The 27,669-nt window shown below is 42.2% G+C and overlaps 1 protein-coding gene across 1 annotated transcript in view; it reads right to left on the minus strand.

The window, feature by feature from the left end:
• The window catches only part of LOC147748201 (uncharacterized), a 334,565-nt gene that overhangs the window by 113,735 nt on the left and 193,161 nt on the right, over window positions 1-27,669 (minus strand). The window lies entirely within an intron of this gene.

A 27,669-nucleotide genomic window follows, 5' to 3' on the forward strand; every position in this document is an offset into this window, starting at 1 on the left:
AACTCTCACATGTACTGTGTTTTACATATGTACTTACTTTGACATGTAGCACTGAGATATCCATTCACTCACCAATACACTCATGCACACAGTCAACCGCCCATACAGCTGTTTCCACATGCACTTTTGAAACCATACATCTAGTGAATCAACTGCTCACACATCTATGCACAGAGTCATACACCTCCCAGCCACCCACACACACACTCAGTCTCCCATACAAATACTTGGGCAACCAATCAATAACCCATATAGTTACTCATATAGCTACTTATCAACACATGCAACAGTTTACAGAACAACAAATTAAGACAGTTTAGTCACTAACCCATGCACTCAGTGAGACACATTTAATCACTCACTCATACAGTCAGTCATGCACCTACTAAATCCTTCATCCAGACACTTATACATCCACTCATTCTTCAATATGTAAGACATATTTTAACTTTACAGAAACATACAGTCACTGGATGTTGTCATCAGTGATGTCATTTGAGATGTCATCAGTGATGTCATCAGTGATGTCACTGACCATGTCATGAATGATGTAATATGTGACATCATCAGCAGTGGATTGCGGGTGCGCGATATATAGTTAGTGCAACTAACTATATATGGAATTTCAATGGTTTTGTGTGAGTAAAATAAGGTTTTGTAAATGCGAATTCCTAACTATATATGGTCTATAACCTATGGTTTTTTTCAGTGAATTTTCAAGGTTTTGTAAATGCTAATTCCTAACTATATATGGTCTATAACCTATGGTTTTTTCAGTGAATTTTCAAGGTTTTGTAAATGCTAATTCCTAACTATATATGGTCTATAGCCTATGGTTTTTTCAGTGAATATATATATATACATACATATATAAACATATATCATCTGTATATCTATATAAATACAAACATAAATGCATGCATACATATACTTATATGCATTTTAGGGTTGTTAGGGCGTTTTCGTGTGTATTATGTTGCTTTTTTAGGGCTTTTGGGTCAATTAAGTAGGGTTCCCGGAGCCTAGGGCTGAGGGGCCGGTTCAGTTTCGTGCGTATTGGTGTTGGCAAGGTTTTGAGGGATTTTGGCGGTTTTTGGTCGAGATTTGGCCGTTTTATGGCTTTTTTTGTGTTTGCGGGGGGCGCGTATTCGGGTTGAAATTCGTCCCCGTTCCAGTGGATGGATTGGGCTGATTTTTGGAGAGATGTTAGGGAATCGCTGGAACTAGTGTCCAGCCAAGTTTGAAGCGGATCGGAGCAGTGGAAGTGCTTTAAAGAGCAATTTTTGTGCGGAGTAGCAAATTGCCATGTTATTCAATGGGAGTTTTTGGTGCGCATGGAGAAGGTGAATTTGGGGTGTTCCAGTTGCGCTAGAGGGACGGGGCTTGGGTGAGCTGTAGGGAGAGTGGATCGGCAGGTGTGCCGAATTTTTGGGATTTGTTGGCCGAAGGGAAGGGTGTGCTTGGGCAAAGTCGATTTGGTGAAAACGGTGCGTTATTTACATGAAAGTTGAAAAAACACTAATAAAAGCAAAGCTAAAAAGCCACCTCATTACAAACAGAATGGCTTTAACTTAAACGAGGGCGAGATCTATTGCATTTTCAATGGTTGTTTACTTTGGTTCCATCAAGAAGGCATTCAGATGTGTCACACATTTGCCATAAATTCTGAATGTTAGCACTCTAGTTGCACATTAGATCACTGTAGTAAAGCTACTGCTCACCAGGGACGTCTGCTGCTGGTATTCAAAGTGCATGTTTCAGTCTGCATGTCAGAATTTTTTTCATGAAATAGAAGAGGATTTGAGAAGTCACTCAAAATGATCCCTAATTTTTCTTTCTGAAGCACTAATCATACTTTCTATGGCAAAATTAACCCCCTCATGTTGTTCCTTTTTAAATTGAGTGTTTTCAGACTTACCACTTCATTCCAATCAAGATGGCTTCTGGTGTGCCATACTTTTGTCATAAGTAAGACTGTTAGCGCTCTAGTTGTTCTTTAGAACACTCTGGGACATTCTGTCATTGGGCTATACTTGGGGTACATCTGTGTGATATTTGGGCTACATTTAGGCTCTTTTGTCTCTGGTGGCCATCTTGGGAGACTATGTCAGAATTTTTTAATGAAATTGAAGAGGGTTTGAGAAGTCACTCAAAATGTGCCCTAATTTTTCTTTTTGCAGCACTAATCATAATTCATATGGCAATATATACCCCCTCATTTTGTTCCTTTTTAAATTAAATGTTTTAAGAGTTACCACTTTATTCCAATCAAGATGGCTTCAGGTGTGCCATACCTTTGTAATAAGTAGGACTGTTAGCGCTCTAGTTGTTCTTTAGAACACTCTGGGATATTCTGTCATTGGGCTATACTTGGGCTACATCTGGGTGATATTTGGGCTACATTTGGGCTCTTTTGTCTCTGGTGGCCATTTTGGGAGACTGCATGTCAGAATTTTTTAATGAAATAGAAGAGGATTTGAAAAGTCACTCAAAATGTGCCCTAATTTTTCTTTCTGCAGCACTAATAATACCTTCTATTGCATAATATACCCCCTCATTTTGTTCCTTTTTAAATTAAATGTCTTAAGAGTTACCACTTTATTCCCATCACGATGGCTCCAGGTGTGCTATACCTTTGTAATAAGTAGGACTGTTAGCGCTCTAGTTGTTCTTTAGAACACTCTGGGACATTCTGTCATTGGGCTATACTTGGGCTACATCTGGGTGATATTTGGGCTACATTTGGGCTCTTTTGTCTCTGGTGGCCATTTTGGGAGACTGCATGTCAGAATGTTTTAATGAAATAGAAAAGGATTTGAGAAGTCACTCAAAATGTGCCCTAATTTTTCATTCTGCAGCACTAATCATACTTTCTATGGCAAAATATACCCCCTCATGTTGTTTCTTTTTAAATTAAATGTTTTAAGAGTTACCACTTTATTCCAATCAAGATGGCTTCAGGTGTGCCATACCTTTGTAATAAGTAGGACTGTTAGCGCTCTAGTTGTTCTTTAGAACACTCTGGGACATTCTGTCATTGGGCTATACTTGGGCTACATCTGGGTGATATTTGGGCTACATTTGGGCTCTTTTGTCTCTGGTGGCCATTTTGGGAGACTGCATGTCAGAATGTTTTAATGAAATAGAAAAGGATTTGAGAAGTCACTCAAAATGTGCCCTAATTTTTCATTCTGCAGCACTAATCATACTTTCTATGGCAAAATATACCCCCTCATGTTGTTTCTTTTTAAATTAAATGTTTTAAGAGTTACCACTTTATTCCAATCAAGATGGCTTCAGGTGTGCCATACCTTTGTAATAAGTAGGACTGTTAGCGCTCTAGTTGTTCTTTAGAACACTCTAGGAGGCTGCAGTAGAACACAAAGGAATCAACTGACAGTCTCTGTCCTTGTTGGATGTACATGTTTTACTGAGAATGTCAGACTTCATTTTCACATGACTGAGAAAGATAATGTGAATTTACAGAAAATATGCTTTCAGTTTAGCTTATAGATCCCCTTCCAAAGCACTGTGGGAAAATCATGAGATATTAGTTTCCTTTCAAACAATATTCATGATATCACAGCAGAAGGTTTTTTCACATGGTAAAATCACCTTAGAACCCACCACAATTCCTAAAACGAGTATGGTACCATCAACAAATGATTTATAATGTAACTAAAGCCCTAAAACCCTCTATTAACTACAATGCTTTTTAATGAGGTGCTATCATGTATATTGGTCCCAAGATGGCTGCCAACACTTCTTGGATGAAGTGCTGACAGCCAATCAGATCAGATGTGTGGTTAGGCTCCGCCCAGATATATATCTTGTTTTGAACCTAAATTACTCAAAATCCACTGGAGCACATATATTGAGACCTAGCAAAGGCACATCGGGCTAACAGTCCCTACAATTTTGCCAAGTTTCGTGCAAATCCATTCAGCCGTTCGAGCTAAAAGTGAGGCTAACCGCCCTATGGAAATTAACATGGGAAAAACGCATTTTGGGACCCCCCTTTTTTCTCGGCCCCCCCTTGATGAAACCCCCCCAAATTTTCAGGGGCTGCTCAGAAACAAAATGTTCCATTTTCCGGAAACTTTCAGCCAATTCCGTCCGCAAACGCCAAAGTTATTAGACATAGAATTTTCAAAAATCCCATAGAGAAAAAATCCTAACTATATATACCTACTGGCGACCGCCAGTAGGTAATATATATATATATATATATATATATATATATATATATATATATATTCCAAGAGGAAACATAGGAGACGGACCACCAAATGCGCTTCACAGGATCTTTTATTTGCAGAGAAGCCGGTAGGCAAGAGGGCACTACACGTTTCCGGCTAGGAAAGCCCTTGTTCACATGCAAGTGAGCCAGTTTCAATTTTTTTATTTTATAATGCTGTGCACACCCAATTAGCACACCCAGTCACATGGTGTAGGTTTTGCATAGACATAAAAGACATACTTCTCCTGCGTTAAGGAGAGAGGTACTGCATATCACATTTTTCCGTTTTTTTAAAAACATTTCATTACTACATACTATTTACATACAAAATGATATAAATATAATGAGATGTCACGTTTAAAAAAAAAAAAAGACCATAGGAAAAAAATGCAGATTTGCAAAACACGGTATCACATGATTAATTTCAGGATAAATCCTTATAGATAAAACCGTGAAAATGTCTACATAATGTATTGACAGTGACTGGGGAATTGTAGGATTATTTAAGGTGCCAATATATACAATTTAGACTGGTTCCAAGCCTGCGTCTAGTGGAGTGTATTAAAGTGCATAGGGAAAAGAGGTAGATGGGAATAAAGTGCTGAATCCACATGTTGCAAAGTATCTTGTACAATAATTGCATAAATGCAAACAGTAAGAGATAGGACCATGTCCTTATATATATCTCATAAAATACTGTAAAAGCAATAGATACTTGATAAAACTGCAATGTGTAAAATTAATTGTTGCTAAAAACACCCAGTGTAAAATACAGTGCTAAAAAGTGTACAACATTTTTTTTGATAAAAAGTGTTTACAAACTATTATACAACAATATTTACAACATTTGAGGAAGGTAAAGAGTTACAGCTATCGATAGTAGATTGGCCAACAAGGAACTTGACTGGCCAAATTCACAGCTAGTTATATCAGCACCATTGTAAATCACTTGGACTAGAGAATTTGGCCCACTAGATAACAGGGAACCTGACTATCTAGGGGAAAGAACATCGAGATTGCATGAATGTATTCAAGACTTAATATAACCGCTGAGGGGCATATCATAGAAAATGGCGAAGATCCTCAGTAATGTTAAGCCCATTTGGCCATTTACTGTCAAATTCAAGGATCATTCGTGATTCTAATTGTCTGAGTTTGAGCTCACGGTTGCCACCACGTCTTAGTTTGGGGATTGAGGCTATTACATAGTAAGATAAGCAATTGATATCCTTACTATGAGAGCTCAAAAAGTGACGTGCAACCGGGTATGCTGGATCTGAATGCAGAATGGCTCGGATATGCTGTAAAATTCTGACATGTACAGGTTGTATGGTGCTGCCTACATAATTGAGGCCACACGTACATGTCAGAACATATACTGCATATTCTGTTTTGCAGGTATGCTGGCCTTTAATGGGGATCTCAGTGTCACTAAAGGGGGTTTTGTAGTGTGTCTTATTTATTCCGAACTTGCATGCCCTACAAGTAGAGCATTTCCGGAATCCCTCCTTAATAAGCCAGTTTTGTTTGCATTTGAGCTCAGGACTGCTTTGATCGAGCACAGCACCCATACTAAGAGCACGTCGGAAAGTAACCATGGGTTTGTTAGGAAGCATATTTCCTAATACATTGTCCGTTAATAAAATAGGCCAATGATGATTGATGATTTGTCTTATTTTATTTTGTTGGCTACTGTAGTTGGTGATAAACCTGGGACATTCCTGTTTGGAGGTATCTGTTGTCTCATCAGGTAAGTTAGTGGTTTCAAAAGGTGTGCTTAACAGGCTAGCCCGGGTTCTGTCTTGTGAGTTTGCTAACGCTAGGTTAAACATTTTTTCTGTATAACCTCGGGCTTTCATACGGCTGCGTAGGTCATTGACACACATCTCAAAATCATTAGTACTGCTACAGATTGTTTTCAGCCTGAGTATTTCACCATAGGGAATGCTTTGGATAGTATGCCTAGGGTGCAAACTAGAGGCATGAAGGGTGGTGTTGCCTGCAGTATTTTTGCGATGGAGAGTAGTTTGCACTCTGCTGTGTTCATCAATGTATACAGTTACATCCAAAAACTCTGCTTGTTTGTTGCTTATTTTAGACGTAAACCTGAGGTTGTATGGATTGTCATTGATAGCATTTATAAAAGCACGGGCTTCTGTCTCATCACCTTGCCAAACTAAAAAAAATATCATCAATATAGCGAAGGTATCGGACAATTTTTTCTCGTACCCACACATGATGCGTGACGTTGAGGGCCCGCTCCTCCCACCAGCCAACGTGCAAGCACGCATAGCTGGGGGAGGAGCAGGCCCCCATAGCCACGCCCCTCAGTTGCTTCCAAATAAAAAATAGTTGTTGTACAAACACCACTCTATTAAGCCCAGGATCACTTTGTTGTGCTCATAGAAATCAATTGGCCGATGGCCCAGAAAATGAGAACTTGCGTTCATACCATCTGTGTGTGAAATGCTGGTATATAATTGTTCAACATCTAAAGTTATTAGTAGCATATCATTCTGCCATTCTAGATCTTCTATTTTAGCAAGAAAGTCTCCAGTGTCACGTACATAACTAGGCAGGCTGCTTACCCACTTTTGTAGAAAAAAGTCCACATATTGGCCTACTCTTTCTCCACAGCTGTTGATCGCAGAGATGATCGGCCTACCCGGTACTGGTGATTGTCCTTTATGAACTTTGGGGATCAGATACATAGTAGGTAAAGTGGGATGTTCATTGAGCATAAATTGATACTCTTCCTCTGAAATTAGGCCCCCTCTTCGATGTTTCTGTAGGAGTTTATTTAGATTTTCATTAGCCTTAGTGTATTCTTTATTTGTAGATTTCTTGTAACAAGCTGGATCCGATAGCTGTTTTTGGGCTTCTAGAATATATGCTGCCTTAGGCCAAATAACAATGTTTCCACCTTTACCTGCCATTTTGACAACAATGTCTGGATTGTTCTTTAGTTTTTTCATTAATGCAGAGTATTGTGCTTGTTTTACATCAAATTTCTTTCTTTTTTTGTGGATGTTGGTAGTTTTATGCAGCTTTTTCATTTCTGTGATGACACAATCTTGGAAAACATCAACAGCATCACGGGTCATGATTGGTACAAAGTCAGATTTTCGCTTGAAAGGAGTAATGCCAGCTCCTGATTTAGCGATATTTATTCTCTCTAGTCGATTTTGCGTACTTTCCATTTCATTTTCTTTGCATGTCTCAACGTTGTCATCATTCATTAAATCGTGAATGGCAAGGAGAGCTGGGGCATCCGACACTGAAAAGGGTTGCTCTGTGTCGGTAATGTTTGAATTGGCAGAATTGTTCGTGCCAGCAGGAGTTTTGAGGCGTTGTAAGGCGAAGAATTTTCGAAGCTTTAATTTGCGGATGTAGCAATAAACATCCACCCTGGTGGAAGCATAGTTGAAATTTTGATTTGGACAGTAATTTAAGCCCAAAGCCAGAAGTTGTTGCTCCGCTTTGGTAAGGACCACATTAGACAGATTAATAAAAGATCTGTCCATTACTGTTTCTTTTTCTTCCAATGTTGATTGTTTTTTTGTGGTTTCTTGGACCCTTTTTTGCTTCTTCTCCGCCTTTCCCGGCGTTTTTGGTTGCGGCGGGATCTATTGTTGTTTTTTGGCGTGGCCTTAATGTGCGTAGTCTTTCTGTCACTAAAAAACCCAGCTCCTCATCAATATTCAAAACAGGCAAAGTTTGGTTGCTGACATTTAAATCTGTGCTTGAACCACTTGATCCACTGTAGCTGGACAAAGAGTCACTGCTAGCGCCACCTGCGGCTTCCTCATAGACTTCGTTTTCAACTGTTGTGGGTTGAGCATTGGGTGTGGGATTAGATGCACCTCTAAACTGTTGTCTTTTAGTCGCATTGTATTTCCTTGCGAAGGTGAATATTTGTCCATTCGCATAGTCAGAAGCATCTCGGGCGAATTTGCTATATATATATATATATATATATAATCAATCAAACAAAGAGTTGCCTGCTGAGAGAGGACCACACCAGGATAGTTTGTAATCTTGCAGCTTTTTATTGGGCGACGACAGGGCAAGAGCAGACATTTTTGCAGCAAATGAGTCCATCCCGACGCGTTTCGTGCATAGGTAGCACTTCTTCATGGGGTTTTGGGCTTTTGGCAACGAATGAAGTTGGCAGTTTTCCAGCACACTCTTAAACAGGGATTACTCAGCCCATGTGGGCGTGGCCACACCGTGGCCTGATGGTACACGTAGTGCTGGGTCTTCTTCCAGTGAATCGCCGTGCTTCACTCTTGCATCTTTAAAGTATTTCCCTATTGTACAAACATTCCTCTAAGATCAGCCGAACTACAAATTCCGATTTACTCACCTGTTATTAGGAGAGAATCCAGTGCAGCATCTTTTAGCCCAGCACAAAAGTAATTCTAAGCGTACTTACAGTAACTTGTATTTCCTTCCATAGGAATCCATTGTGTGGTTTTCAGCAGAAAAGTGTTGATTTTTGAAACGTACAAATATTCCTCTAAAATCAGCCGAACTACGAATTCCGATTTACTCACCTGTTATCAGGAGAGAACCTAGTGCTGCATCTTTTAGCCCAGCACTGACCCTGAAAAGTAATTCTAAGCGTACTTACAAGTAACTTGTATTTCCTCCCATAGGAATCCATTGTGTGGTTTTCAGCAGAAAAAGTAACGTTAACACTACTTGCCTGATAAGTGAATTTCCTCCCATAGGATAACATTGGTGATTCTATGTGAAAAAGTTTTTTAGTGTCTTATTTTAAAATACAATAATATTCCTTAAAAATCACTACTGTAAACAAAACGCTTTTACTCAACTGTTTACAGGTGATGTCTAAGGACTGAATTTAGGATCCAGTCCTGTGGTTAGAAAAGTAATCCAAAAAGTAATTAATTGCATTTAACTAGAAATTCACATTGTCCTCAATGTTGCATTGTGTTTGAAATTGAGTTGCCCATTGCAACAACTGTAACTACTGTACTTAAACGTCTATTGCCTGTTTGTAAAGTGTTTAAACTAAAGTAATTCATTCTGAGAAAGTCTTATTTGTAATGTAATGTATAATGTAATTTAAAACATAAAATATCTAAAAATAAACTGTTTAAAAAATGTAGAAAATCAGTATAAAAAAATAAAAATAACAATAAATACATTAAAAAATTGTCATTTACAAAACCTTTGAAATTCACTGAAAAAACCATAGGTTTCAGACATGTTATAGTTAGGAATTAGCATTTAAAAAACCTTTGAAATTCACTGAAAAAAACATAGATTTTAAGGGTGTTAAAGTTAGCTGGGCATTTCACTCGTATAAAACCATTGAAATTCCCCCGTTATAGTTATAGTTAGTTGAACTAACTATAACTCGCGCGCCCGAAATCCACTGCTGATGATGTCACATATTACATCATTAATGACATGGTCTGTGAAATCACTGATGACATCACTGATGGCATCTCAAATGACTTCACTGTTGACATCACTGATGACATCATTCATGTGACAAACTGATACACCTCATCATACAGTAGCATAACCTCTCAACACTCATTATAAAATATGGAGTATCATGTTTGAAATCATTGACACACCAATACAAGTTTCTAAAAACCCACTTAGTGATTCCTACATCTACACACACATCTAAACACTTACGTATACATTCAGTCATGCATGCTAACAAAGATCAATAGAATACTATTAAATATACTTATACACCTACATCAACATTACACACCAGCATACATCCTATTCACTTATGCAGACATCCTACTTACTTATGCAAACACTTGATCATCCTTATATTTACTAAGCTACACAAAGTCATACTTAGTGTGTTATAAAATCTCTATTACAAGTATACAGTTATCCATACAGTCACTCATACAATCACTGAGTCTTAGGTATACTTATTTATATACTACATCTGTCACATACACTGCCTTTTAAAATTCCAGTTTGTTGGACATATATCATTCAGAAATATATTTACTCATCACCACACCCATATAGAGATTCACTCTTTGGACAGTCATACACGTTCCACCCAACCACACACACATTCATTCACTATCCCATACAAATACTCACTTAACTAATTAATAAGTAATATAGACTTTCACATAGCTAGTAACCAACTTATGTAGTTGTTTGCACAACAAGAGATAGAGTGATACAGGTATTCACACAGTTTAATCACTATCCCATATATTTGGTGAGACACATTAAAGTTGTCACTTAGACAGTCAATCACATTGCTACTAAATCCTCCATTCAGACACTTATACATCCACTCAGTCTTCAAGGCAGATTACTATATATATATATATAATACTTATTTAAATATCAAACCAAACCACATACACTGGATGATGTCATCAGTGATGTCATCAGTTATGTCATTTGAGATGTCATCAGTGATGTCATCAGTGATGTCACTGACCATGTCATGAATGATGTAATATGTGACATCATCAGCAGTGGATTGCGGGCGCCCGAGTTATAGTTAGTACAACTAACTATAACGGGGGAATTACAATAGTTTTATACAAGTGAAATGTCCAGCTATCTTTAACACCCCTAAATCATATGTTTTTTTCAGTGAATTTCTAAGGTTTTTTAAATGCTAAATCCTAACTATAACATGTCTGAAACCTATGGCTTTTTCAGTGAATATATATATATATATATATATATATATATATATATATATATATATATATATATATATTGCCTGTTCTAGTTCGTTGAGCTAACAATAGCTCACGTGCCCGCAATGCACTGCTGATGACGTCACATATTACATCACTCATGACATGGTCAGTGACATCACTCATTACATCACTCATGACATCTCAAATGACATCACTCATGACATCATCCAGTGAATGTGTGTTTCTGTAAAGTTTAAATGTTTTTCATATATATCTATGCCAAAGTCTACTGAAGAATCAGTAGATGTACAAGTGCCTGAATGGATTATTTAGTAGATGCATGACTGACTCTATAAGTGACTAAACTACTGTGTGAATGTCTTTTTTAGTCTCTCAGTTTGTGTGCAAGCAGGTGCTTGGGTTGATGACGAGCTACATCAGTGTCTATATGGGTTATTGATTGGTTGTATGAGTATCAGTATGGGTGTCTGAGTGTCTATGTGGGTGGGTTGCGGTTGTCTGACTCTGTGCATACATGTCTGAATGGCTGATTTCCAGGTTCTATAAATTCAAAAGTGTATCTCGGAAGGACTGTATGTGTAGCTGACTGTGTGTACAGGTTTGTTGATTAGTGAACTGATGTCTCAGTTGTATATATGTTAGTAACTATATATGTTTTTAGACAGTATATGTGAGTGTTGAGGTGAATAATTGACTATACCTGAGAGAGAGTGATTGTAACAGTGTCTACATACACAAAAAATTGTACTTGTATTAGTGATTGTATAAGATAGTAAATATGTGATAGTATCTATATAAATAAGGGAAGTGGTGTGTGTATAAATAAATCAGGTGGTGTGTATATATCTGCATAAGTGAGTACATGTGTGCGATTGATTTTTGGCATGACTGAGTAGATGTGTGAGTAACTTTATGGATCAGTAGCACTGTGTGAATGTATGTATAGGTATATGAGTGGATATTATACTGATGTAATGATGAGTGACAGCATGTATGAGTGACGGTATCAATGTATCTCTGGTTCACAATATATTGATAGGAATCAGTGGATAGGTATCTACTATCTGATATTGGTGTGTCTATGGTTTAAAAAATGGTAGTCTGTACTTTAGAGTGCGTGTATCAAAGCTTATATTAGAGTGGGAAGAGCTGTGTCAGACTATCACCTGGATGATGTCATCAATGATGTCATTTGAGATGTCATGAGTGACATCACTGACCATGTCCTGAGTGATGTAATATGTGACGCCATCAGCAGTGCATTGTGGGCACGCGAGTTATAGCTCAGCTAACTATAACAGGCGAATTTCTCTGGTTTTATATGAGTCAAATGTCCAACTAACTATAATGTCTCTGAAACCCATTTTTTTCAGTGAATATATAAATATATATATATATATATATATATATATATATATATACATATATATATATATATATATATATATATATATATACGATCCATCACCTCCGCCACGACGAGAGTGAAGAGGCCAACCAAGGGGACAGGTATTACCAGCTTTTATTCCGCAGGCAGCAAGGCAGAAAGGTATTAAACACCCGCTATGAGACGAATTCATTTCGGCTTGTAAACAGCCTTCTTCAGCGCCACGGGTGTGGTTGCTTCAGATGGTGGCAATTTTTCTGATGTAGTATGACACCCCACCTGATTTGTCTGGCGCTGCCCCGCCCCTTCTGGCACAAATACCAATTGCAACAGTCCCTGGTCAGTCACATGGTGTGCCGCGACTACCAGCGCCAGAATGCATCTTATTTGCACCTCCTGGTCGATGTTTTGCATGGGGTGTGGGAAGCGCTGTACTGTTGGCAAATTTTCCGCCCTCTGCTGCCTTGGAACACGCTGTCGCCTCCAGTCCCCTATCATCTCACCTCCCATTGTCTGGTGTCCTTTAAGCGGGGACAGGGGTCGAATACACCCTGCCCAGCGTGAAGCCGATTGACTTCCACACCGCCGTAATTTCTCCCAGATCGGGGGGGGGGTTTCTGATTCCCGGTACCCCGGACATCTCCAAACGCCACCAAAGCAGCACCCAGTGAGCAGAAACCAACTTCATGAGATGGGAGCCTCTTGTGTGCGGCACTGGAAACCGCGCTGAATATAACGATCCATCACCTATATATATATATATATATATTTTTTTTTCTTTTTTTGCCACATTGTAGCCCGCTTGGCGCTCCTTGTTGAGGCGGTGCATTTCTTCCGGCAGAGCCACGCCGGTATATATCCAAACGTAAGAGTTGCCCCCAAAGAAGAGCCGCCAGGTAGGTTCTTAGTGCACTTTTTATTGATGGTTTCAGCAGACCACCAGGGCGAAAAAGCAGTTTCTGTAAGTAAACGCCAGATGCGTTTCAGGTTATTCCTTTCTTCAGTGGCGTGTGATGTAGGCAAAATAAGCACCGGAAATGCCACTAAATATATACCTGGACCTGCCATGGTGGGTGTTGCTGCTCCTGCAGACTTATGGTCCTTGTCGTGACATTCGAGTGTTCCTTCAGTTAGGGGGCTTGATTTTGCCAACAAAGTGTTTATTAAAATTGATAAGCCCCAGTGGGTGAAACCAAGTTCTCACTCCACGGCGCTGCTTGGATAATGAAAACATCAGGATCTACCTCCCGTTGCACTAAGGCCTCCATCTTGAAGACCTATCGGGACCGCAGCAGCAGTGTGACTCTTCCGCGGCCGGACCAGCCGCAAACATCTAAACGTAAGTGTTGCCCCCAAAGAAGAGCCGCCAGGTAGGTTATATATATATAAACAAATCCTCGCCACACGCCGAAAGCGCTAACAACGTAGTTGTAGTTGACAGAAATTACGATGAGCTGAAATCCATATATATATATGTTGATATAATTTGAAACTTTGATAGAAAAGCAGACATGTGAGGTGGGCAAATTCAGAGTGTCGCTGGTGTTGTAGGGTGCTTTACACAGGTTCTGAACTCCACCTAAACTTGGGAACTGACTAGATTTCTCTTCTTCTTTTTTTCTTTTTTCCATAATCTATGTATCACTCAATGCCTGAAAGGGTAATGTTTTGATACATACATACATGCATACATATATATATATCCACACGAGCAGGTTTAGCCCCAAAGGAGTTCCACCACAAGGAAATGCGTGGTTTACAAAATGTATTTGAAGACTTGTAAGCAGGCAGCACAACGAACAAAAGGCATCAGTTCAATCAAAGCGCCAAACATGTTTCAGGATTCCAATCCTCCCTTCTTCGGTGGCGATTCATGTTAGAAGTGAGCAAAGTTTCTCGAGCACATTAAATAATTCACATCACCTACCCTCGTGGGCGTGGCCCTCTTCAGAGCCTTCTGGTCAATGTAGTGCTTCGAGGTATTACCAAGTGGGTGTGCTCATTTCTTCATGCAATTAGAAAACAGTGTTACCCTTGTGGGCTCGTGCCAAGTCCGTCGGTTTGCCTGCCCCACTTTGTAGAGATCAAAATGTAAACATCAGCCGGAGCAGGTCCTTTGGCGTTGTATGATGAATCTTCGTGAAATTTTCCAAAAAAAAGTCTATCCAGGTCCGCTACTATCCTGAAAGTTTGGGGGTGCTTCGTCAAGCGGTGGCTGAGAAAAAAGGGGGGTCCCAATACGAGTTTTCCACATATTAATTTCCATAGGAAATTTTAAGACGGGCTACAGCCCGAACTGCTGAATGGAATGACCCCAAATTTGGCAAAAAGGTAGAGCATGGTTCAGAAAGCGCCTTTTTTTTAAATGGTGTAAATCCGTTCAGTAGTTTTTGAGAAATTCAAAAAATAAGAGTCAAAAAATCAATTTCCCTTAGGAAACTTTGGGCAAGGCTACAGCCGAAACTATTGAACGGAATTACCACAAATTTGGCAAGAAGGTAGTGCTTGGATCAGAAAGCGACCTGTTTTTTAAATGGTGTAAATCCGTTCAGTAGTTGCTGAGAAATGAAAAAAATAAAAGTTTCTATATCTAGGGACGTAGTGGAGTCGCGTCCCCTCCCGACCACGAGCTTCATTCTAATTGGCTGTCACCACTCCAAACCAGGAAGTGTTGGAAGCCATCTTGTGACTTGGTAGAAGCAAGTCACCAGAAAACAGAGAAGCAAAGATATAAAACAAGACAAAGGGGCAGGGTAGAAACACCCTGACTCCCTAGGCCTGCTCAGGGGGTCCCAGAAAGACCCCCAAGGCCCCAAAAAACATATTTTTTGAACATTTTGGCGCAATTCGCGCTGTGGTCATGAATGCCGCCGAAATTGTTTAAAAACAATGTAGCATGGTTCCCGCATTTTATTTTAATGAGGCCCCTGGGTGGGCTAGGTCCCGGGGCCATTTCTTAAAAAATAATAGTGGCGGCCCGCTGGGGCCCCTGCAGCCCCGGGGACCACAACCTCCTTGGGGCTTCACTCATGTTGGGAGGGGGGGCACGCGGTCCCACTCTTCGAGCCCGTGATGGCCCTGGGAACAGCCACCCCCCAGTGCCGGCTCCTGCAGTGTCCCAGGGTGCCCACCCCAGGGGCACTGAAGCTTGCTATGACAGGGCGAGAGCCGCGCAGCTCCTGCCCTGTCATAGCAAACTTGCTTTGGTTTTTGGAAGTGAGAGCTGGGAAACCTGCTCTCGCTTCCAAAATAAAGCTGAATGCTTTTCCACCCGGGGAGCTGCCTGTCAGCAGCTTCCCTTGTGGAAAAGCAATGCTGGCTCCCGCAGTACATGGGGAGCCGGTGTGACCATGGGGGCATTTGGACTCCCCCAACGGTGAGGCCAGGCCCTGGGGGATTGGGTCCTCAGGGCCGGAACTGGCCATAGGAGGGGGGCCAACGTGGCCCTCTTCTTTTTTGTTAAAATAATGAACATGTGGGCATGCTTCAGGGGATGGGGTCCCGAGGCAAATGTAAATTAGGGAAAGTAGACTATTTAAAAAAAAAAATGGAATCACGACTCTAGCGCGGCATACAGCACGCCCCCCGTGGGAAAGCGATGGGTGCGCAGCTCTCAGCGTGGCACTCGAGTACTTCTTTAGTCTTTCAAACATAAGGGATATATTTTCAAGGACACATCACCGAGTTAACGGCACTTTATCACAACCAAAATGGTGATAAATTTAACGCACTTTCAAAAGCTGGAGAAAACAGCCCATATAACCAGTTTACCAGCGATAGCAGCCTCAAAAAGCATTGTCACGGATGACCCCGACAAATATTGCTAATGAGATGTAGATAAGGCATTCCTGTGCAAAAAGGAGCGAACACATCACTTCGCAAGTTTCTCAACCACCAGCAAGATCATCAAAAGGAGTACAAAACAGGCGATAAGGTGTGTTAGTAGCAGGAAGTTTACACCTTCTCTTCTTAGCTGGTGTAAAGTTGGACTACAGCCTGCAACATGAAAGGGAGCCCATCCCAGAGCCACACCTGAATGACAACAGATGCAATGGAGCCACCGATCATGCAGCTCGGATAACCAACACTGCTCCGACACCCCCCGGCACCAGCCCCTTCTCTGCCATCCCACCCTCACCCCCCCCCAAACAAATGTGACAGCAACCTTAGGAAATCTGGAACATAACAAATTGGCTGATGTCGCAAAATTATAATAAAGAAGATGCATGTGAGGTTGGACAAATAAAAATATTAGTCATCTATGGATTTATGTATAAAACATTTTATTTAAACAAAATAACAAAATAAAAGTAGATACAGGTATGGCGTGTCATCCCTCGACAATTTGTGAATCACAGCCTGCAAGACAAAAACAAAGATAAGATTGTGCGTCATGCGTCCATCAAAGGAGAGAGAAATTGAGAAAGAGTGAGAGAGAGAGAAAGAAAGAGTGAGAGAGAGGAAGAGAGAAAGAAAGAAAGAGTGAGAGAGAGGAAGACAGAGAAAGAGTGAGAGAGGAAGAGAGAGAGAAAGAGTGAGATACAAGGAAGAGAGAGAAAAAGGGAGAAACAGTGTGAGAGAGTGGAAGAGAGAGAGAAAGAGTGAGACAGAGAGAAAGAGAGAGAAAGAGAAAGAATGAGGAAGAGGCAAAGAAAGAAATAGTGAGAGAGAAGAAGAGAGAGAGAGAGAGAGTGAGATACAAGGAAGAGAGAGAAACAGTGTGAGTGAGAGGAAGAGAGAGTGAGAGAGAAAGAGTGAGACAGAGAGGAAGAGAGAGAGAAAGAGAAAGAATGAGGAAGAGACAGAGAAAGAGAGAAGGAGAGTGTGGGTGACAGAAAGGAAGAGATGGAGAGGGAGAGTGAGCGTTGACACAGTGGAGAAAATCCTCACGGCTCACCTTTCTGTACCAGTGTGTCTCCAACCACGTGCCGGGACATAGTGCAGCCCTCAAGTTTAGTCATCTGAAACATAGTATAGAATCAGTAATGGCAGAGTACATACAACTGCACACACCTAATTCTCTGTTTCACCACTGCGCACCCAGGCTGCTGCAGCCCATTGACTCCCGCCACCCAGAGGTGTCTACCCAGCCTTGCACACTCAGGCTGCTGCACCCCATCGACTCCTGCCGCCCAGAGGTGTCTGCCCGCCTCTGCGCACCGAGGCTGCTGTACCCCATCCACTCTCACTGCCCAGAGGTGTCTGCCTGCTGCTGTGCACCCAGGCTGCTGCACCCCATCCACTTCCACTGCCCGGAGGTGACTGCCCGCTCTTGCGCACCCAGACTGCTGCACCCCATCCACTCCCACTGCCTAGAGGTGTCTCAGTGGAACTGAAGTCATCACCTCGTGGCAGGAGGTCTGTGTCGGGGGGGTTGTCAATCTGTGAATCACAGCCTGCTAGACAAAAAGCAAGATAAGATTGAAACAGTGAGAGAGAGGAAGAGAGAGAGAAAGAAACAGTGTGAGGAAGAGAGAAACAGAGGAAGAGTGAGAGAGAAATAGAGAAATAGAGAGAGAAATAGTGAGAGAGAGAGAGAGAGAGAGAGAAAGGAAAAGATGGACAGGGACAGTGAGTGCCCACACTGTGGACAAAACCCTCACAGCTCACCTTTCCGTCACTGGTGTGTCTCCAACCACGTGCCTGGACATAGTGGGCCCTCAAGCTTACTCGTTTGAAATGTAGTATGGAATCAGTAATGGCAGAGTACATACAACTGCACATGCCTAAATCGCTGTCCCGCCTTTGTGCATCCAGGCTGCTGCACCCCATCAACTTCCACTGCCCAGAGGTGTCTGCCCGCAGCTGCGCACCCAGACTGCTGCACCCCATCCACTTCCACTGCCCAGAGGTGTCTGCCCGCTGCTGCGCACCCAGGCTGCTGCACCCCATCCACTTCCACTGCCCAGAGGTGACCGTCCGCCGACGCGCACCCAGGCTGCTGCACCCCATCCACTCCCCGGAGGTGACTGCCCACCGCTGCGCAAACAAGCCTCTCTGCTCACCTTTCGCAAGCTGCGTGTAGAAAAGAGGGCCTACCATGTGCCGCTGCAAGCCCCAAGCCCAGGGCACCCTGCATATCATGCAGCCCCGCTCCGCAGACCACCAGGTCTCACATTTGGTGCTGGGTCTTGATTTCGCCATGGCAGAGGACATACCAGTGCACCCGGCTTTTCATTGCAGGCTGCACACCTGCTCAGCCCATGCGGTGCCACCAACTCTGTGACCAGCGAGGCGACGCCACGTGGCAGTAGGCCTGCACTGTCTGATGGCTCAGGCCTACACTGCGGTCCAGCAGGGCACACAAAACCTGAGCTGTCTAGACTGCCGGGACGGGCCACCATCGCAGGCTGCACACCATTCAGCAGCTACAGTACCCGTACCTTAGTGGACCGAAAGTCACTGTCCCATGCCGGTGTGCCTGTGCCCGCCGCAGTGCATCTGGTGCGAGCAACTTTGAAATGGCGTAGAGCACGTGCGCCCAGTCTTTTTTATTGGCAGGGTAACGTGTTCTGTGACGCCTGTGCCGGATGGGTGTGGTGTGGGTGTATACGAGCCGTGAGGGAGTGGCTGTGGCACACTGACAACTAGGCTGTGACCAGCAGATCACTGCAATGAAAATCTGGGCCGTGTAGCGTTGTTGTCCTTCCCTGTAAGCGTAAGCAGAGTGGGCTGGCCTGGCAGCCTGGGTATGCCAGTCCTGCGTGAGGCTGTGAAAAATTACTCCGAGGCTATGTTGCAGCTGTAACAATACAGGGTCATGCAAAGTTCAAGTTTCAGTTTTTGGCACATGGAGGGCAGCCAATTAGTGCAAAGCACGTGTTCGGGGTTAGGCTGCGCCAACATATGTACTTATACAATCACTCCACCAATCCTCAAGCACTTATAAATGCACAATGCACTCTCCTTGCAGTACTCTAATGATCCAGTCTCTACGTACGTTCTTGTACAATGACCGAGACAAAGTTACATAACCGAAGTTTTTCCCACTGCCAGAGGTAACATGGTTGCATACGCTGTGTACAGCACAATGTAATGTGGTAGGGCCCAGGGGCAGCATCTTGCATACATATTGAACACACGGACACAGATAGATAGTGGAACTGGGTAAGGGCACGTGCACTTGACTCCTTTTTATTATCAGGGTCACATGTCCAATGACATCTGTGCTGGATGCGAGTGGGTTGAGTGTAAGCCAGCCCTCCGGGAATCGTTGGTGCTGGCAAAAAGTACAACAGTAATCATTGGATCAGAGACAGAGATTCAATCAAAGATTTGTGCTGCACTAAGGTAGGGGCAGCAGATGTGAAATAATACACAAAAGATTATATCATAAAGGGTCCCTGACTTGTGGTACACTGAGGTAGGGGCAGCAGATGTGAAAATAAACACAAAATATTGTATCATAAAGGGTCCATGAGTTGTGCTGCAGTCCGATAGGGGCATCAGAAGCATTCAGTGTGTGCGCAGCCAGCGATAATGCGTGGTGCTTTTCGAGCCACACTGGTCAGGAAGGGCCCACAGCCACGTGGCATTGACTTGAGCTGCATGGAGTTAGTGGTAGTTGTGGCGCTCACTGTGTGCGCAGCCAGCGATGATGCAATGTCTCTTGCCTACTGGACTGAGTCATCTGCAATCACGACTCAATCTGAATTTTGAGCCCTGCTGACCGCAGTGTAGGCCGGAAGCATTGGTTAGGAAGGGCCCACAGCCACGTGGCGTTGACTTGAGCTGCATAGAATTAGTGGTAGGTGTGGCGCTCAGCCTGTGCGCAGCCAGCGATGATGCAATGTCTCTTGCCTATTGGACTGCATTATCTGCAATCATGACTCAATCTGAATTGTGAGCCCTGCTGTCCGCAGTGTAGATCGAAGGCAGTAGTCAACACAGACATCAAGGAATGTTTTTTGTCACTTCCTTCTGACAAAATCCGAGGACATAGAGTATAATTCTGTCTGCAATTAATAAATCAAGACTGAATTTAAATTGTGAGCTCTGCTGTCCGCAGTGTAGACTGCCATTCAGTGTTCCTTTGGACTTGCAAGATGAATTTAGTCATTGTACTAAAGCTATAACTGATATAAATCAAGTTCTTGAAGCAAGGATACTAAAAGGTTTTTATGTAGGTTTTAGGGATGTTGTAGTTGGTTGCCTACTGGACTCTGCAATTAATGAATCAAGAGTCAATTTTAAATGTGAGCCCTGATGACCGCAGTGTAGGCCGGAGGCAGCGGTCAGCAAGGGCCCACAGCCACGTGGTGTTGATTTGAGCTGCACAGTTAGTGTCACCTGAAGCAACCAGCATGTGTGAAGCCTGCGATGATGCGTGGCCTGGGTGGGCAGCAATGGTAGAAATGTCTTTTGCCTAATTAATTCTGCCTTAATAAGTCCACGTGGCGTTGACTTGTGATGGACTGAGTTAGTGGCACCTGAAGCACTCAGTGTGTGTGCAGTCTGCGATGATGCGTGGTCCGGGCGGGACGCACTGGGAGCAATGTCTCTTGCCTTCTTGACTGCGTCATCTGCAAGCGCGACTCGATCTGAATTGTGAGCCCTGCTGTCTGCAGTGTAGATTGAAGGCAGTAGTCTGTACAAACATAAGTCTGTTGTGCGGTGCTGCTGGGTTCGCAGGAGGCCTGTGTCGAGGAGGCCGGCGATCACTGCGGAGGCCTCGTGGCAGGGTGAGGGCTGCTGCCCTGGCAGACGCTTTGGCCTTCCCACAAGTGAGCCACGCCTAGAGCCCCAGCCTATTTATTCATACTCCTACGTTGGGGTGACGTGCGTTGGACCAGTCCACTCTGCTTCCGCTTCCAGGGGGGGTACAACACAGCTACATGACCGAGATCTTCTCCACTGCCTGAGGTAACATGGTTGCATCTATTGTCCACAACACTACAAGCACCAGCAGTATATGTCCACATGGAGAGGTTTGTGCTCTGCATAGGGAGGTCTGTCCAGCATATCACCGCTACACTTAGTATTGTGTGCATTTTTATTGATGGGTGACTTGCGTCCTTCACACATATTTGGTTGCTACATCTCCCAACATTCAGCTATTGTGTGGCTGAGGGACCATGCCGTGTGTGGAAGGTCCGCTGTCCTGTTCTGCGCTGCCTCCGTGGTAGTAGGGAGGGTAGTGGTCGGGGGGAGGTCCAGAGGGTGGTGGCAATGGGTGTTGTTGCCTTCTTGGGTGTCGGAACTGCATGATCAGTAACTCTATGACATGTGTTGGTCTTCAGATGTGATTCTGGGCTGTGCTCCCTTTCACACTGCAGGTAGTCATCCTGCTTTACACCAGTAAAAGGCAGATGGTTAATTCCTACTGCTAATGCATTTGATCGCCTGTTTTTCGATCGCACCCCCGATTTGGCGCTCGTTCAATATATTGGGAAGTGGTGTTTTGTGTTTTTTTTGCACAGGAATGCCTACTCTGCATATTATTAGCGCTAGTTGTCGCTTTCATTTGTGGCAAATTTTTTGGCGGAATCTATTGCTGGAAAACTAGCGATATTGGTTGTTTTCACTAGGTTGAGAGTGGAATGATACTTTAAAATCACTGAAAAAACATAGGTTTAATGAACATTATAATTAGAAATTAGCATTTAAAAAACTATTGAAATTCACTGAAAAAACTATAGGTTTCAGGCACGTTAATGTTAGAACTTATCATTTAAAAAACCTTAAAAATTCACTGAAACAACCATATGTTTCAGGGACGTTATAATTAGTTGGACATTTCACCCGTACAAAACCATAGAAATTCTGCTGTTATAGTTAGTTGAGCTAACTATAAGTCACACCCCCGCAATGCACTGCTGATGACATCACATATTACATCATTCATGACATGGACAGTGACATCTCAAATGACATCACTGATGACATCACTGATGACATCATCCACGTGAAAATTTGATGTACCTCCTCACACCTTAATAAAACCTTTGATACACCCACTCTAAAATACAGACTACCATTTTCAAAATAATAGAGACGCCAATACCAGTTACTATGTACACACTCACTGATTCCTAGGTCTACACACACATCCACTCATTCACCCATACAGTCACTCATACATGCAGTGACTCATCAATACAACACTATTATAGGCACTCGTGCACCTATACAAACACTCACACACCGCCACTCATCTAGAGTTACTCACACATCTAGTCAGTCATGCAAATAATCAATCACACTTCTATTTACTCACCTATACAGTTATACACACACAACCTCACTTGTTCATACAGATACTAACATATACTTACTCTCTTATACAATCACTACTCTCACAATCACTGACTCATGTATAGTCATTTATATACTCCAACTCTCAGATACACTGCCTGTTACATATGTAGTTACTTGGACATGTAGCACTGAGATATCCATTCACTCACCAACTCACCCATACACACACTCACCCTCCCAAACAGCTTTTTCAACATGCACTCTTGAACCCTTACACCCAGTGAATGAAGCACTCACACATCTATGCACAGAGTCACATACCCCCCACCCACCCACACACACTCAGGCACCCATACAAATACTCAGGAAACCAATCGATAACCCATGTAGACACTCACGTAGCTACTCACCAACTGATGCAGCAGCTTACACAGCAATAGACAGACTGATAGAGACATTCACACAGTTTAGTCACTAACCCATGCATTCACTAAGACACATTTAATCACTCACTTACACAGTCAGTCACGCACCGACTAAATCCTCCATCCAGACACTTATACATCCACTCATTTTTCAATACACCATGGCCAATATATATATATAAAACATATTTAAACTTTACCAAAACACACAGTCACTGGATGATGTCATCAGTGATGTCATCAGTGATGTCACGGACCATGTCATGAATTATGTAATATGTGACGTCATCAGCAGTGGATTGCGGGGGCACGAGTTATAGTTAGCTCAACTAACTATAACGTTGGAATTTCTATGGTTTTGTACGAGTGAAATGTCCAACTAACTATAATGTCCCTGAAACCTATGTTTTTTTCAGTGAATTTCTAAGGTTTGTTAAAGGCTAATTTCTAACTATAAAGTGCCTGAAACTTATGTTTTTTTCAGTGAATATATATATATATATATATATATATATATATATACACACAATTAAAAAAAGTTTTGTTATAGTTAGGAAAACCTATTTTCCCTATAAAATACAAACCAAGTTTAAGCAACACAAACTTGAAAAATGTTTAAGTTTTAGTTATAACTTTGATTTACAATTTATCAACCACCTTCAAATTATTGGACCTCATTACACACTCTTTTTAGCTCACTAACCAGACACCACTAACAATAACTCACCCCTCTATCATGCACTGATCTTATGACAAATATCATTTGAGAAGTTGTAAGTGTTGTTATGAATGTTAGGATTTCACATGCTACAAGTGATGCTACAGTGCATGCAAAAGACATGAGTTATAGTGAATGTAGTGTGATGAGTGAGGTGACAAGACTGTGTGTGGAGGTGTATGAATTATAGTAATTTGATGGTGGTCCGTAAATTACAAATTGAAGTTATAATTAAAACTTTACAATATTAATGCTGATGTATTCTAAAGTTGGGTTTATGTAGAAAGAATACATAAGGTATTTCTAACTATATATTATCCTTAACCTTTGTTTTTGTTAATTGTGTGATAATGTTTTATTTTTATTTTCTTTAATGTGTTCCAAATTGCAGTGTGGAGTGTCATTGATTGGAGTGCCCTAAAGTGGAGTGTAGTATAGTACAGTAAAGGAGAGTGTCATTGGATCTAGTGTTATAGAGCGGAGTATTGTAGAGTGGAATAGAGTGGAGACGAGTAGGATAAAGTGATGTAGTGTACAATGAAGTAAAGTGTTATACAGTGGAGTGCCGTATCATGGAGTGGAGTATGGTAGAGTGAAGTGGCGTGTTGTACAGTGTAGTGGCGTGTCGAACAATAGGGTGGAGTGTTGTCACTGGAGTGTCATGAAATGGAGTTTAGTGGAGTTGAGTGCCTTCGTTTAGAGTGGCATTGACTGTAGCAGAGTGTTGTAGAGTGTAGTGGCATAAAGTGGAGGTTACGGGAGTAGAATGTTATATAGTTCAGTGTTGTTGAGTATAGAGTCATGCAGTAGAGTGGCAGAGAATCTCATACAGTCCTGGCAGAGGTCCCCAGCATCCGCAGAAACAGAACAGGTGGGAGAGCCTTCTCCCACATCGCAGCCAAGACCTGGAACAAGCTCCCTGTGAAGATCAGATGCTCCCAAACCCTGCTCATGTTCAGGAAGGACCTCAAGACCTGGCTTGTCAACTGATCCGGAGCTGCCCCCGCCTAGCGCTTTGAGACCCTCACAGGTATATAAAACCCTGATTGATTGATTGTACAAAGGAGTATCATTATTTTTGAGGACACAATCCATCATAGAGTGGTGAGTTGTAGTTAGTGTTGTCTGGTTAGCGATCTGAAAAGAGGGTGTATGGAGGTCCACTACTTATAATAATTTGAAGGTGGTTGACAAATTGAAATTAATGTTATAACTTTAACATTAGAATGTTAAAGTTTGCGTAGTTTAAACTTGGTTTGTTGGTTTGTATAGGGAAAATATGTTTTCCAAACTATAACTAAGCTTTACCTCTGGTGTTTTCATTGAATTTCAATGTTTTTTATTTTTTTAATAAAAATGTGTTTCTTATTGTAAAATCCATTGTCACAAGTGGAGAGTTGTTATGTGGCGTGCTGTACAGTGCAGTGGAGCAAGGTGTTGTAAAGTCTATTGTTATAGACTGGAGTATTGTAGATTGGAATTGAGTGGAGTAGAGTAGAGTGTAGTGGCATATAGTACAGTGTAGTAAAGTGCTATAAAGGGTAGTGGCACCGGGTCTCATATAGTGGAGTCAAGTATCATGCACTGGAGCAGCAAGATGTACAGTGGAATGGCTTGTGAAACAGTACAGTAGGGTGATGTAGACTGTCATAGAGTGGAATAGAGTGTTTTAGAGTGGAGTAGGGATACGTAGAGTGTCATAGAGTGGAGTATCATCAAATGGAGTATTGCAGAATACAGTGGAGGAAAGTGTCATAGAGTACAGTGGCGTGTCATAGTGGAGTGGTGTGTCGTAGAGAGAAGTTGAATGGTGTGTCATACATTGTAGTAGAGTGACGTAGAGTTGATGTGCAAAGAGTGGAGTAGTGTCACACAGTGACATTGAGTACAGTACAGTGTTGTAGAGTGAAGGTCCATATAGTGAGTACAGTGACAGACAGTGGATTGGTGTAAATCCAAAGTATAGTAAAGTGGCGCAGGGTGGGATAAAGTGTAGTAGAGTAGAGTATAGTGGAGTATACTGGAGTGGGGTAGCGTAGAGTGGAGTAAAGTGGAGAGGTGTGTCAAAGAATATAGTGACGTGGAGTGCAGTAGAGTGGATGGGCTTGTCAAACGGTTGAATAAAGTGTCATAAATTGGAGTACTGTGTTGTACAGTAAAGTGTAGTGGGGTGTTGTGCAGTATTGGAAAGTGATGAAGACAATAGTAGAGTAGAGTGGAATACAGTCTTGTTGATTTTTGCAGAGTGAAGTGGTGTACAGTACAGTGTTGCAGAGTGTGATACAGTGGATTACCATACAGTGTTATAGAGAAAAATAGTTTTGAGTGGCATAGAGTGGTGTAGCATACAGTGGAGAAGCGGAGTAGAGTAGAGTATTGTGTCAGCGTAGAGTGCGGTAAAGTGGGATGAAATAGCATACAAAGAGTTTCATAAAGTGTCTTGGAGTGGGATAGATTATCTATTTATTTATTTAAAGAGGTTTATATAGCGCTGGCTAGACCCGAAGGTATCAGAGCGCTTTACATGAGAATCAACAATTACACAATAAATAAAAAAATAGGCAATGCATTAGGAGAGGAGAAAAAGGAGAGAGAAAAGTTGTGGAGGGGGCAGTGCAGGTGAGAAAGGGAGGATAATGGAAGAGACAACAAGGAGAGACGAAAGGAAGTTTGTCTAAAGACCGACTGGGTAGGTGACGACCAAGGAGGGAATCCATGGCCCATCGCCCCTATAGCTAAACCAGGTAGCTCCATCGGGCATCAGACAAAATAGTTCAGTCTCAATACATTGAGAGAGGAGAGATGGAGAGACATAAATAGAGGGAGGATGCGGGAAGAGACGAAAGGAAGTCTGTCTAAAGACCGACTGGGTAGGTGAGGTCCAAGGAGGGAATCCCAGACCTGTCATCCCTACAGCTAAACCAGGTAGCTCCATCGGGCATGAGACAAAATAGCTAAATCTCAATTGACGAGGGAAAGTTCACAGATAAACAGGGTGGGAACTAAGGGCCAGGACAGGTGAGGGCAAAGGTCAGTAGCAGGAAAGTGGAGAAGAGTAGAGTGGGGAGGGGTAGGGGCAGGAGGGAGATAAGGTCAGGAGAGACGCAGGAGGGTTTGTTGTGGCCGTCATTTTAGGCAGGTACAGGCAGTATTTCAGGAGTGATCACTGTGTGGGGTGACTACATCGCAGCTTTGTTGTCTCATGTGTCCCTGTAGGCTATGAAAACTCACTGCATACCACTGTTTTTTGGGCTTGGCCACTGTATTTGTGTTGGTTCCTTTACATGCTTTATGCCACAGTAAAGTTTTGTACAGTGGCATACAGTATAGTACAGTGTTTTACAGTTGAATAAATGGGTATAGGATTGCTGTATAGCAGCTTAAACTGACGTAATGTCTCATACAGTGAATCTTAGTCAATTGGAGTGGTGTACAGCAGTGTGGAGTAAAGTACAATAGAGTGTATTAGTGTGTCATAGATTAGAGTTGAAGGGAGTGGAGTGTACAGGCAGGTAGTAAACTGTTATAAATTGGAGTGGGATACCATTCAGTAGAGTGAAGTGCTGTGTCATATAGAAAAGTGTTGTATAGTGGTATAGAGTGTTGTACATTGGAGTGTATTGGCATAAATGGAATATTGAGTTGTACATTGGAGTGTGCTGGGATAGAGTGAAGTAGAAAGTTGAAGAATACCATGAAGTCCGGTAGACTTTTATAGAGTGGAGTTATATAGAATGGGGGAGAGTGTCATACAATGAAGCAGTGTAGAGTAGAGTGGCATGTACTGCAGTGACATAGACTGGATTATCATAAAGTGGAGTAGCATACTGTTGAGTAAAGCACTGTGGAATACTGTAAAGTGGAGTGTAGAAGAGTGTGGTGGCATGGAGTGGAACAGCACAGAGTGGAGTGGTGTACAGTGGAGTGGCATAGAGAGGAGTAGGTTACAGTGGATTAGTGTAGAGTGGGGTGACATACATTGAATTGGCGTAGTGTGGAGTCGAAGA

The sequence above is a fragment of the Lissotriton vulgaris genome, chromosome 1_1, assembly GCF_964263255.1.
Source record: "Lissotriton vulgaris chromosome 1_1, aLisVul1.2, whole genome shotgun sequence".
NCBI lineage: Eukaryota > Metazoa > Chordata > Amphibia > Caudata > Salamandridae > Lissotriton > Lissotriton vulgaris.